Source organism: Martes martes (genome assembly GCF_963455335.1).
Source record: "Martes martes genome assembly, chromosome: X".
In the NCBI taxonomy this organism is placed as follows: Eukaryota; Metazoa; Chordata; class Mammalia; order Carnivora; family Mustelidae; genus Martes; species Martes martes.
In genome coordinates, this window is record NC_137897.1 from 77,306,242 (window position 1) to 77,320,241 (window position 14,000).

The window sequence follows — 14,000 nt, forward strand, 5'->3', positions numbered from 1 at the left end:
GGGTATCTTTCTACATGAGTTATAGAAGTGATGCCTATTATCCAAGTTTCCACGTGGGCGAGCTAGGCAGCTTCTGTGCCATGCTTGGCATAGAGGACCCAGGAATTTGGTGAACCTGGGAGCCCTGGGTAGGATCCAGGTCATCAGCCTTGAGTTTCTACTCTTCTCGGGGCTTCCAGGGAACTGGTTAGAAGTCCCATTTCCTCAAGGGACAGAAGTCCTCTCTATTTCCCCCTCCAGTGGGAGTGGGGATTTCTCTTTAGTGTGAGGGAAATTCCTCACTCCCCAAACTCTGTTACAGTGGACTTGGGATATGGGGGAAACAAAATCTGGAAGGTCCTGCCACAAAGTTACTCTGAGGCAAGGCAGTAGAGTTGACTTGACTAAGAAAGGGAAAGTGGAGAACAAAGACAGACATAGAGATGAAACATAGTAATACCCTGTGTTTTAAGTGGGGTTCCATAGGAGCAGAGCCTGAGATGGGGATTCTTGTGAAAGGAGTTTACTCAGGGAGTGTTCTCAGATGAAATTTGTATGGAGATGAGGAAAGCAGCACAGGACAGGGGAAGAAACTAGGCATAGATGTAGTTCAGCTGAAGTGTAGCCTCAGCCTGAGCCCCAGGTGGCTCTGGGACATAAAGGGCACCATGGAATTGATCCACCTTGAGACAAAGGAGCCAGGCTTTTATATCCACTGACTGCAAGCCAGGGTGTATGGGTGAGGTAGCATGAGGGGAGAGGGTTTTTAGCTCCTGGGTATCCTCTGACGAGGGTACAACTATGAATCCTTATCTCTTATCTTCAGAAGAGATATGAGATGGATATACTAGTCCAGTAAATGGAATCTAGATAGATTATCAATCATGTTTACTACCTTTACTATAACTAGCCAATCAGCATTCTTGCAATACAAAGGGGCTTCCTATCCGTGTGCTCCTCCCACTGGAAGGCTTTCACTTGGGCATTACCAGCTGTGTTGCACTCTATCAGAAAATGTCCAGCTTTTCCATAAACGGAACAAAAAGAGGAGAGTGCTTGTTCTGCTCTAATCTCCTAGTGGTTGTCTCAGAGGCTCTCCCTTTCTCTCAGAGACTAGTTTTCTCTCTCTAACCTAAGAATCAAATCTTCTTCTTCAATGTACGAATTTTGGAGGAGGGCTGTATGGCACACAGTTTAGCTCCTTTTAAAAATATATTCTGCCTGGGGCGCCTGGGTGGCTCAGTGGATTAAGCCGCTGCCTTCTGCTCAGGTCATGATCTCAGGGTCCTGGGATCAAGCCCCGCATTGGGCTCTCTGCTCAGCAGGGAGCCTGCTTCCTCCTCTCTCTCTGCCTACTTGTGGTCTCTCTTTCTCTGTCAAATAAATAAATAAAATATTTAAAAAAATATATATATATATTCTGCCTGTGATGAGATTAGGGGCTAATACAAAGTTTAAGGGATGTTTAGATATAGGTATGTGCAGGTCTGTCCCATTTAAAATAGGCTTTGGTGGGTATTAAAATTACTGCCTTGCAACCCACTTCCAAATTCCTTGAAAGTAGTGAAGAAGCTGCCAAGCGCAGGTCAGGTGTTGATCACCTAGACAATCAAAGGTGACCCAAGCAGAGATGGGAAGTTATTAAGGCAAGGGGACCTTGCTATTCTGACAAATGGGTTTCTCATTAATCTAATATTCATGTGGGCCAAGGCTCTTGGGGATAGAAGTTACCTTGGGGGAATTTAAGTTTTGGGTCCTCACCTTGCTAAAACGGAAGAAAAATCAGCCTCATTTATCTTTGTGGTTCCCTTATTCCTTGAGTGTTGTCAAAATTTGGGGGCCAGAGTTTCAGAAAGGCAGGTCCAGTGCCATAGTCTGCTGAGACATATATTGTTCTAGATCGCAAACTCATTTCAGGCTTTCATGGCTCTGGTGCTTCTGCTCTATGCTAAAGGAACAGAAATCTTTGTCAAAACTGGAGCTGCAGGCACCTGGGTGGCTCAGTTGTTAAGGCATCTGCCTTCTGCTGAGGTCGTGATTCCTTAGTTCTGGGATGAGTCCCATGTCAGACTTCCTGCTTGGTGGGGAGACTGCTTCTCCCTCTCCCATTCCCCCTACTTGTGTTCCCTCTTTTGCTGTCTCTCTCTCTGTCAAATAAGTAAATAAATAAAATCTTAAAAACAAAACAAAACAAAACTGGAGCTGCTTTGACAATGGTTCTTCTGAGGCTTGCTGCAACTTTGAGACACTGTTGGAGTAAGGCACTGGTACCTCCCTGTTCAGGAACCCCCCATTTCTTCATCTTCACTAACACTTTCCCAGAACAGAGGATTTTTTTTGGCAAATTCTTGTGTCTTTTTTTTTTTAAGATTTTATTTATTTGGCAGAGAGAGACACAGTGAGAGAGGGAACACAAGCAGGGGGAGTGGAAGAGGGAGAAGCAGGCTTCCCACTGAGCAGGCAGCTTGATGCAGGGCTCAATTCCAGGACCCTGGGATCATGACCTGAGCCGAAGGCAGAGGCTCAATGACTGAGCCACCCAGGCGCCCCAGTTCTTGTGTCTTTAAACGTGACTAAGTTATCTTGAGCCAGTTATCTTGCTCAATTTGACAGATGCCAGAGAGGGTAAGAAAATTAACCAAGACGCTATAGATAGTAATAGATCATCAGGTAAATCCTTTCTCATTAAAAAAAAGTATCAAGTTAAATTAAATAATAAAATAATATAAATCAAAAATGATATAAATCAAAATTTGAGAAATTGTACTATAATTTAATTTACTCTCCTCTTTTCTCCTCAACCAGTTTCATTTATAATTAAGATTTGTACCTTTTAGTGTTGTGAGATTATTAAGTATTGTAGGAGGTTATAGGATATTATGGGAGAGTATATAAAGATGTATATACCAAGGATTCCCAGGTACCAGCTAATGGCCTATTTTTATGTAGTGCAAGTATTTCTCTCACAACCATATATTCATAATTTAAGTCAGATATAAGGCGATTGATCAATTAGGAAACCTATTTTGCATTATGTAAAGAGTGGTTGGTATTCATGACAACAAAATCAGGAGTCATTAATACCTGTATTTTTCTTTTTTTAAAAAACATTTATAGATTTTATTTATTTGAGAGAGAGTGAAAGAGCACAAGCAGGGGGAGCAGCAGGCAGAGGGTGAGGGAGAAGCAGGCTCCTTGCTGAGCAGGGAGCGGGAAGCAGGGCTCAGTGTGGGGGTTGATAAGGGGCTGGATCCCAGGACCCTGGGACCATGACCTGAGCTGAAGGCAGACACTTAACCATCTGAGCCACCCAGGCGCCCCTGTATTTTTCTTTTAAGCTTAAGAGCATACCAACAGGGTTGGGAAGCCTTTAAGCTTTTTTTAAAAATCCAAATAAACAGTGGGTGACAAAAATTAATAAGAATGTGTAAGAAACTTTGTGCTAATGATGAAGCTTCTGGTGGATAAGGAAAAGAAAAGCCATTATTCCTGAGCAAATGCTTCTTGTAATCAAACCCTGAATTTGTTCACTGAAGCCTGTATTTTACAGCTACACACCTATAGTTCTAATAAAACCTTTATTATTGAAATTCTTGCAGCAAATATAACTTTGGTATTGTAAGTCTTCATTTTGCTTGTCCTTAATTCTATTTTCCCCATTGAAGCAAATATTTTAAGAAGGGAATTTTGAAAAATGCGGGTTTCTTTGAAATGCAAATACTGCTTTATAGAAGAGCAGAAAGTACTTGTGAATTTGAGTAAACCATTAGGTAACCATGACAATCCTGACAACAAAGTGAAGAAGTGCTTTTCTGTTATTTGGATCTCAGGGCCCCCAGGGATCTGAAATCCATAGAAATGTGTTTTACCTATTTGAGTTTTATTTTACAGGGTGAATATAGAACTGGTTTACTGCTTGACTATGCAATCAAAATCCCATCAATAAGGATTCTGAAACTCCAAACCAATCTGCTAGAATGTGAGAAATTTCCATTTCAGATGTTGCAGTAGATTAATGATATCTTGGGAAAGAGAACCCTTACCTTGGGCTATGAGATTCAACACCCTGAACTGCCCCATCAGGCTCAAACTAGCCCTGTGACTTTCTCCTCATATAGAAAGTACAAAGTTTATTATAGATCACGAATACAATATGCTTCTCAGGTACTCTTTCTTTCTCCTGATACCTGGCATAAAAACCCTAGGATGGCATGCTCCAGATTGCCCTAGACCGGAAATGATAAAAATAGAAATGATAATAATAATAATAGCAGTGAATGTGATGAAAGCTGTCTATGTGTTATCTTTTTCAGTTTTTACAAGGTCTCATTGGAGATAGGTATTAATTTAGTGATGAAGAAATAGAGACTCAAAATAGTTAAGCAAATTTGTTAAGGTGCACCCCCTAGAAATTAGTGGAGTTAGTTTCAACTGTCTCCAAAACTCATGCACTTCACCACTAGATTATGCTGCATCTTAATGTACATGTCTAGGAAGGCCCCACCAGCAGGCTCTGGCAGACAGAATCACATAAACAGCCCGAAAGAGGGAGGAAAAAAGGAAAAAGAAATTGCCTTCCTCAAGAGAAGAAGAACACCAAGAGCCCTCAAAGACCCCAAGGATACAAGGAGTGTAACAGTACGACACACTCCACCCCAACCCAGCCCACCCGGCCTCCAGAAACACAGACCCACAGTAATTAGGAAACCAAAGTGGTAAGGAAAGAAACGATATTGACTTGGGATGTCACAAAAGTTCTCCTTTTCCACACCAGGTGATACACATTTGGCCTCTGCTGTCTGAACCTCTGGTTTTCTCCTGTTTCCCGTTCCCCTTCTCCATTTCCATGATCTGGCTTCCTATAGCCAGCTGATTCACCCTCAAGGTCTGTAAGCTGATGATACCCACATCTTTTATCTTGCACCCAAAGTCCAGATCCATGTGATCAACTGGTCAGTGAAGAGCTCCATTTGGACAACTCACCAACTCCTAAAGTTCAACTTTTCTCAGCCTGAGCTTCTCCTCCTCCTCCCACTGTTCCTCTTCTTCTCCTGCCTCCTGCTCTCCTCTTCCAAGGGGTCTCACTCAACAACCCACCCCATTGCCCAAGCCAGACTCCTTCCTCCACTTCATGCCCACATCCCATCCATTTACCTCTGCACTGTCTCTCATCAGTCCACACTTCCCGGTTGTCACTTCTGCCAACCTTGCCCAATCATCTCTCTCCTGGATGATGACAACAGCCTCCTAAACTGGTCTACCCACACTAGAGGGTGGGGGTGAGAGTGGTTCCAACACACTCTGCAGCCAATGTGATCTCCCTCAAATCTGAGTTCCTTCACATCTGACTTAAAATACCTCAATGCCTGGCTTTCCACTGCACTGGGGACAAGGTCCAGACAACCTTAGGGGCAGGCAAGGCCTGCCATAGCCCCATCCCTGCCTACTTCTCCTTCACTGTTTTGGCCATACCGAACTTATTCATGTTCTCTGAATGTGTCATTCTCTCTCTCACCTCCTAGCTTTGGTACATGTTGTCCCTTCTGCCTGGAACACACTCTTTCTTCCCCTCCATCTGGCTGGTCCCCAGGGCTGGTCCCTCAACCTTGACTAGCAATGTTGGATGTGTACATATTCTGCTGTCATATCTGAGCAGGCAAGTCCTTTAATTGTGTTCTACAGGGTACTCATCACATCCATTATGGCTGGCTTTTACTTGTTTAGCCTTCAGAAGGAAACCTTATTCCCAAACTCTAGGATGTGTGTATATATGTGTGTGTGCGTGTCTATATTTCTCTCCTTAAAGAAAACTTGGCTAAAGGATGATTTAATAATTTATTACCAGAGACTTAGTTTAGCCCTTTGTCTCTAGTCATGCATTCCATTAATCATCCAGTGTATTTTTTTCATTAGTGGTCTTTATTGATGTGCAAGAATATTTGTGATTTTATATTTCTTGTAAGAAGGGCTATCTAGTCAGACTGCATAGGTACAAACCTTGGTTTTATTGAGGTGTGTATGACTTTGAGGAAATCACTTATTCTCTCTTTTTAAAAAGATTTTATTTATTTATTTATTTTTATTTATTTATTTATTGAGAGAGAGACAGAGAGAAAGAGTGAGTACATAAGAGGGCAAGGGGGTGGAGGGCAGAAGGGGAGAGAGAGAGATAGAGGGAAAGGATCTTGAATTAGAAGCCCTAAGGGGCTGGATCCCAGGATTCTGAGATCAAGACCTGAGCCACAAGGGTCAGTGGCCTAACCAACTGAGCCACCCAGGTGCCCTTGTCACCTAATCTCTTTATACATTTTTCTTATGTGAAAAACTTCCTTTCTCATACAGCATTTGTGAGATAACTATGATACACTGTGTAGAATGTTTAGAGCAGTGCCTGGCACATAGTAAGTACTCAGTAAATTTTAACCAAAGTTGTCATCCTAAATGCTGTTTCCCTTTGCATATACTTTTTTCTCCAAAGAACAGAGAAGCTATTCTCTCTGCATTTTAGTCTGTAGCCACTGGGTCTCTTCCAATTGTATTTTTTTCAAACATATCTTACTGTCTCAGCTTTCTGCTCATTTGTAAGTTGAGAGTTAAATATATTCAAAGATTATTCCAGCTTCAAAGACCACAGAAGAATTAAAAAGAACTGGTCAGTACACTAATTTGGCCATTGTTCCCTGTGATTTTGAACATTATGAATCTAATGTCTGGCTAGAGTGAGAGCAACAGAAATTCAGCCTTCAAATAAAATTAAGTGTGTGACATAATTTTGGCTGATTTTGTTGAAGTATAATATTAATAATCACTATAAGGTCCAAATAGTAAAGTCTAAGTACATAAGGAAAAACTCCCCCACCTACTGTCTCCTAATTAGCTGACATTTTAAGGTAGGGTTGTTTTGAATGACCACCCAACTGCAAAATAGATTTCCTTTGTTTCTTTCATTCTCTGCTAATGGAGTTAGAATAAATCACATCATTAAGAAGCTTCTCTGGGCACCCAAACTACAGGAAGGGTGAATGAAGGTGGGCTACAGGAAAAGGTATTGGAAGCATGGACTTTTAAACTACTCCCCTTATCTTGTGATTCAGTCTATCAAGGTGTGAAGATTCTCTGGAAACCAAGAGCCCTCACGTCAGAATGCCCCTTAGTCCACAGTTGTACTGACTCTTTCAGGTTTATGAATGGGCCAGGGTCATATTTATCAAGAATAATCTCTTGATATTAAAAGAGGGAAAGAAAAAGAGTAGAAGGAAAAGAGAGAGAGCAAGAGCAAGAATAGTTATTAAGTTCATGGTGTATACTTCATCCTAAAACTTGGACCTATGCTTGTCAATATCTAGCAAATACCTTTAAAAATTATGAAAGGGAATTTTTAAAATTTAACAGCATTATTTATTTACTTTATTTCACAAACACCTTCCCAAAAACATTAGAAAAATGTTCCTGTTTTTTGTTTTTTTTCTTTTTAATTTTTTATTCAAATTCTAGTTAATTAACATATAGTGTACTGTTGGTTTCAGGAGTAGAATTTAGTGATTCATAAGTTACAAATAACACCCAGTGCTTATCACAAGTCTTCTCCTTTTTACCTATCATCCATATAGCCCATCACCCCACCCAACTCCCCTCCGTCAATCCTCAGTTTGTTCTCTATAGTTGAGTCTCTTATGGTTTGCTTCCCTCTCTTTTTTCCCCCTTTGCCTATGTTCATCTGTTTTGTTTTTTAAATTCCACATATAATTGAAATCAAATGGTACATCTTTATCTGATTTAGCATAACACACTCTAGCTCCATCCATGTTGTTGCAAATGTCAAGATTTCATTCTTTTTGTTGGTTGAGAAATATTCCTGTGAGTGTATGTGCATATGTGTGTGTGTGGTGTGTGTATATTACAACTTCTTTTTTTTAAATTTTCAGTGTAACAGTATTCATTGTTTTTGCACCACACCCAGTGCTCCATGCAATCCATGCCCTCCCTAATACCCACCACCTGGTTCCCCTGACCTCCCACCCCCCGCCCCTTCAAAACCCTCAGGTTGTTTTTCACAGTCCATAGTCTCTCATGGTTCACCTCCCCTTCCAATTTCCCTCAACTCCCTTCTCCTCTCCATCTCCCCATGTCCTCCATGTTATTTGTTATGCTCCACAAATAAGTGAAACCATATGATAATTGACTCTCTCTGCTTGACTTATTTCACTCAGCATAATCTCTTCCAGTCCTGTCCATGTTGCTACAAAGGTTGGGTATTCGTCCTTTCTGATGGAGGCATAATACTCCATAGTGTATATGGACCACATCTTCCTTATCCATTCGTCCATTGAAGGGCATCTTGGTTCTTCCCACAGTTTGGTGACCGTGCCCATTGCTGCTATAAACATTGGGGTACAGATGGCCCTTCTTTTCACTCCATCTGTATCTTTGGGGTAAATACCAAGTAGTGCAATTGTAGGGTCATAAGGAAGCTCTATTTTTAATTTCTTGAGGAATCTCCACACTGTTCTCCAAAGTGGCTGCACCAACTTGCATTCCCACCAACAGTGTAAGAGGGTTCCCCTTTCTCCACATCCTCTCCAACACACGGTGTTTCCTGTCTTGTTAATTTTGGCCATTCTAACTGGCGTAAGGTGGTATCTCAATGTGGCTTTAATTTGAATCTCCCTGATGGCTAGTGATGATGAACATTTTTTCATGTGTCTGGTAGCCATTTTATGTCTTCATTGGAGAAGTGTCTCTTCATATCTTCTGCCCATTTTTTGATATGATTATCTGTTTTGTGTGTGTTGAGTTTGAGGAGTTCTTTATAGATCCTGGATATCAACCTTTTGTCTGTACTGTCATTTGCAAATATCTTCTCCCATTCCGTGGGTTGCCTTTTTGTTTTGTTGACTGTTTCTTTTGCTGTGCAGAAGCTTTTGATCTTGATGAAGTCCCAAAGTTCATTTTGCTTTTGTTTTCTTTGCCTTTGGAGACATATCTTGAAAGAAGTTGCTGTGGGTGATATCGAAGAGGTTACTGCTTATGTTCTCCTCTAAGATTCTGATGGATTCCTGTCTCACGTTGAGGTCTTTTATCCATTTTGAGTTTATCTTTGTGTATGGTGTAAGAGAATGGTCGAGTTTCATTCTTCTACATATAGCTGTCCAATTTTCCCAGCACCATTTATTGAAGAGACTGTCTTTTTTCCACTGGATATTTTTTCCTGCTTTGTCGAAGATTATTTGACCGTAGAGTTGAGGGTCCATATCTGGGCTCTCTACCCTGTTCCACTGGTCTATGTGTCTGTTTTTATGCCAGTACCATGCTATCTTGGTGATCACAGCTTTGTAGTAAAGCTTGAAATCAGGTAACGTGATGCCGCCAGTTTTATTTTTGTTTTTCAACATTTCCTTAGCAATTCGGGGTCTCTTCTGATTCCATACAAATTTTAGGATTATTTGCTCCAGCTCTTTGAAAAATACCGGTGGAATTTTGATCAGAATGGCATTAAAAGTATAGATTGCTCTAGGCAGTATAGACATTTTGACAATGTTTATTCTTCTGATCTAAGAGCATGGAATGGTCTTCCATCTTTTTGTGTTTTCTTCAATTTCTTTCATGAGTGTTCTGTAGTTCCTCGAGTACAGATCCTTTACCTCTTTGGTTAGGTTTATTCCCAGGTATCTTATGGTTCTTGGTGCTATAGTAAATGGGATCGATTCTCTAGTTTCCCTTTCTGTATGTTCATTGTTAGTGTATAAGAAAGCCACTGATTTCTGTGCATTGATTTTGTATCCTGCCATGTTACTGAATTGCTGTATGAGTTCTAGTAGTTTAGGGGTGGAGTCTTTTGGGTTTTCCATATAAAGAATCATGTCATCTGTGAAGAGAGAGTTTGACTTCTTCATTGCCAATTTGGATACCTTTTATTTCTCTTTGTTGTCTGATTGCTGTTGCTAGGACTTCTAATACTATGTTGAACAAGAGTGGTGAGAGTGGGCATCCTTGTCGTGTTCCTGATCTCAACGGGAAGGCTGCAAGCTTTTTCCCATTGAGGATGATATTTGCTGTGGGTCTTTCATAGATAGATTTTATGAAGTTCAGGAATGTTCCCTCTATCCCAATACTTTGAAGCGTTTTAATCAGGAACGGATGCTGGATTTTGTCAAAAGCTTTTTCTGCATCAATTGAGAGGATCATGTGGTTCTTCTCTCTTGTCTTATTGATTTGTTCTATCACATTGATTGATTTGCGAATGTTGAACCATCATTGTAACCCAGGGATGAATTCTACCTGTCAGGGTGAATAATCTTTTTTTTTTTAAAAGATTTTATTTATTTATTTGACAGAGATCACAAGTAGGCAGAGAGAGAGAGAGGAAGGGAAGCAGGCTCCCTGCTGAGCAGAGAGCCAGATGCGGGGCTCGATCCCAGGACCCTGGGATCATGACCTGAGCCGAAGGCAGAGGCTTTAACCCATTGAGCCACCCAGGCACCCCGGTGGATAATCTTTTTAATGTGCTGTTGGATCCTGTTTGCTAGGATCTTGTTGAGAATTTTAGCATCCATATTCATCAGTGATATTGGACTGAAATTCTCCTTTTTGGTGGGGTCTTTGCCTGGTTTGGGGATCAGGGTAATGCTGGCTTCATAAAAAGAATCTGGAACTTTTCCTTCTGCTTCAATTTTTTGAAACAGCTTCAGGAGAATAGGTGTTATTTCTTCTTTGAAAGTTTGGTAGAATTCCCCATGGAATGCATCAGGTCCTGGGCTCTTGTTTTTTGGGAGGATTTTGATCACTGCTTCAATCTCATTACTAGATATCGGTCTATTCAGGTTGTCAATTTCTTCCTGGTTCAAATTTGGGAGTTTATAGTATTCCAGGAATGCATCCATTTCATCTAGGTTGCTTAGCTTATTGGCATATAACTGTTGATAATAACTTCTGATGATTGTTTCTACTTCCTTGGTGTTAGTTGTGATCTCTCCCTTTTCATTCATACTTTTATTAATTTGGGCTTTCTCTCTTTTCTTTTGTATTAGTGTGGCCAATGGCTTATCGACCTTATTGATTCTTTCAAAAAACCAGCTTCTAGTTTCATTGATATGTACTATTGTATCTCTGGTTTCTACCTCATTGATCTCTGCTCTAATCTTGATTATTTCCCTTCTTATGTGTGGAGTTGGTTTGATTTGTCCAGTTCTTTAAGGTGTAGAGACAGCTTGTGTATTCTGGATTTTTCAATTTTTTTAAGGGAGACTTGGATGGCTATGTATTTCCCACTTAGGATCGCCTTTGCTGTATCCCATAGGTTTTGGACCAAAGTGTCTTCATTCTCACTGGTTTCCATGAATTGTTTAAGTTCTTCTTTGATCTCCTGGTTGATGCAAGCATTCTTAAGCATGGTGGTCTTTAGCTTCCAGGTGTTTGAGTTCCTTTCAAACTTTTCCTTGTGATTGAGCTCCAGTTTCAAAGCATTGTGATCTGAGAATATGCAGGGAATAATCTCAGTCTTTTGGTATCGGTTGAGTTCTGATTTGTGACCCAGTATGTGGTCTATTCTGGAGAAGGTTCCATGTGCACTTGAGAAGAATGAGTATTCTGTTGTTTTAGGGTGGAATGTTCTGTATATATCTATGAGGTCCATCTGGTCCAATGTGTCATTCAGTGCTCTTGTTTCTTTACTGATTTTCTGCTTTGATGATCTGTCTATTACTGAGAGAGGCGTGTTAAGATCTACTATTAATGTATTCATATCAATATGATTCTTTATCTTGATTAATAGTTTTCTTATGTAATTGGCTGCTCCCATATTGGGGGCATAGATATTTACAATTGTTAGATCGTCTTGGTGGATAGTCCCTTTAAGAATTATGTAGTGTCTTTCTGTATCTCTGACTACAGTCCTTAGTTGAAAATCTAACTTATCTGATATGAGAATCACTACCCCGGCCTTCTTTTGAGGCCCATTGGCATGAAAGATGCTTCTCCATCCCTTCACTTTCAGTCTGGGTGTATCTTCAGGTTCAAAATGGGTCTCTTGTAGACAACATATGGATGGGTCCTGTCATTTTATCCAATCTGCAACCCTGTGTCGTTTTATGGGTGCATTTAAGCCATTCACATTGAAAGTGATTATTGATAGATACGTTTTTATTGACATCGTGTTACCTGTGAAGTCTTTCTTTCTGTAGATTGTCTCTATATTTCTGTTCAATGATATTTTTAGGATTTTTTCTCTTTTATAGAACCCCCCCTTAATATATCCTGCAGTGTCGGCTTGGTGGTTGCATAGTCTTTTAAGCCTTGCCGGTGTTGAAAACTCTTTATCTCTCCATCCATTTTGAATGTCAGTATTGCTGGATAATGTATTCTTGGCTGCATGTTCTTCTCATTTAGTGCCCTGAATATATCTTGCCAGCCCTTTCTGGCTTGCTAGGTCTCTGTGGACAGGTCTGACGTTATTCTGATGGGCTTTCCTCTGTACATAAGGAGCTTCTTTGTTCTAGCTGCTTTCAAGAGGGTCTGCCTACAATTATAGTTCTTCATTCTTACTATCAGGTGTCTCGAGGACTTTCGAGAATCTATAATCTTGGGGGGAAACCATTCTGCCTCTAGTACATGAATGCTGGTTCCATTCGTGAGATTGGGAAAATTTTCATGGACAACTTGTTCCACTATATCTTCTAGACTTCTTTCTTTCTCCTCACCTTCAGGGATTCGAATAATTCTGACGTTGGAACGTGTCATGGCATCATTTATTTCCCTGATTCTGTTTTCGTGGCTTCTAAGCTGTTTGTTCCAGGCTTCCTCCTGATCCTTTCTATCTGTTTGTCCTCCAGGTCACTAATTCTATCTTCTGTCTCAGTTACCCTAGCTTTTAGAGAATTTAGATTGGATTGGAACTCATTGAGAGCATTTTGAACATCATCCCTGGTGGCTTTCAGTTCTGCCCTAACATTGCGAACATCATTCCTGGTGGCTTTCAGTTCTGCCCTAATCAATTCCGTTTGGTCATCCATGGCTTTCTCCAACCTAGCTATTGCCTGGATAATTGTTAGCTTGAATTCCCTTTCCGACATATTGTCTATGTCAATAGCCATTAGCTCTGTTGCAGAAGGTCCATCCTCTGTATTTTTCTTCTGTTGGACATTCCTCCTCCTAGTCATTTTGGTGAGAGATGGCTGAAGGGATGTAGCTGGATGTATCGACCATGGTGCAGTCAAGGTGCACCCTGGAATGCTTCTGAGCAATCAGAATTCCCCATCCGAATGAGAGAAAAAAGAAAAGAAAAAGAAAAAATAGAGAGAGAGAGAGAGAGGGAAAAAAGGGAAGATAAAAGAGAAGGCTCAGGGGCGCCTGGGTGGCTCAGTGGGTTAAGCTTCTGACTTCGGCTCAGGTCATGATCTCAGGGTCCTGGGATCGAGCCCCACATTGGGCTCTCTGCTCGGCAGGGAGCCTGCTTCCCCCCTCTCTCTGCCTGCCTCTCCGCCTACTTGTGACCTCTCTCTGCCAAATAAGTAAAATCCTTAATAAAAAAAGAGAGAGAAGGCTCAGCCCAAATGCGCCCCAAGGTAAGATTTATGAAGTATACAAACAAAAACAGACAAACAAAAAGACTGATAAAAGTAGATGCCAGGAGAAAAAAAAATACATACATATATACATATATATATATACACACACACACACACACACACACACATATATATATAAAAGCAAAAAAGGAAGAACCTCATCAAAAAGAACCCCAAGTATAAGATTTATATACTGTCAGGACAAACACAAATACACAGAAACACTAGCAGAAGAAAAAGATGGGATAGTGGTTATAAATTCTCAGTGTGGGCGAGGAAGGTTATTTTGATTCTTCCTGGATGTATCTTGATATCTTTGTTAAAGGACTCAACTTTCCCAAGATAAAGGGGGATTGAAAATTGGTTTACCTATAGGGGTAGCATTGATTGAGGAAAGGGGATTATCTTGAAGTTTAACTCTATATGAATATTAGAAAATAAAAATAAAAAAAGAATAAA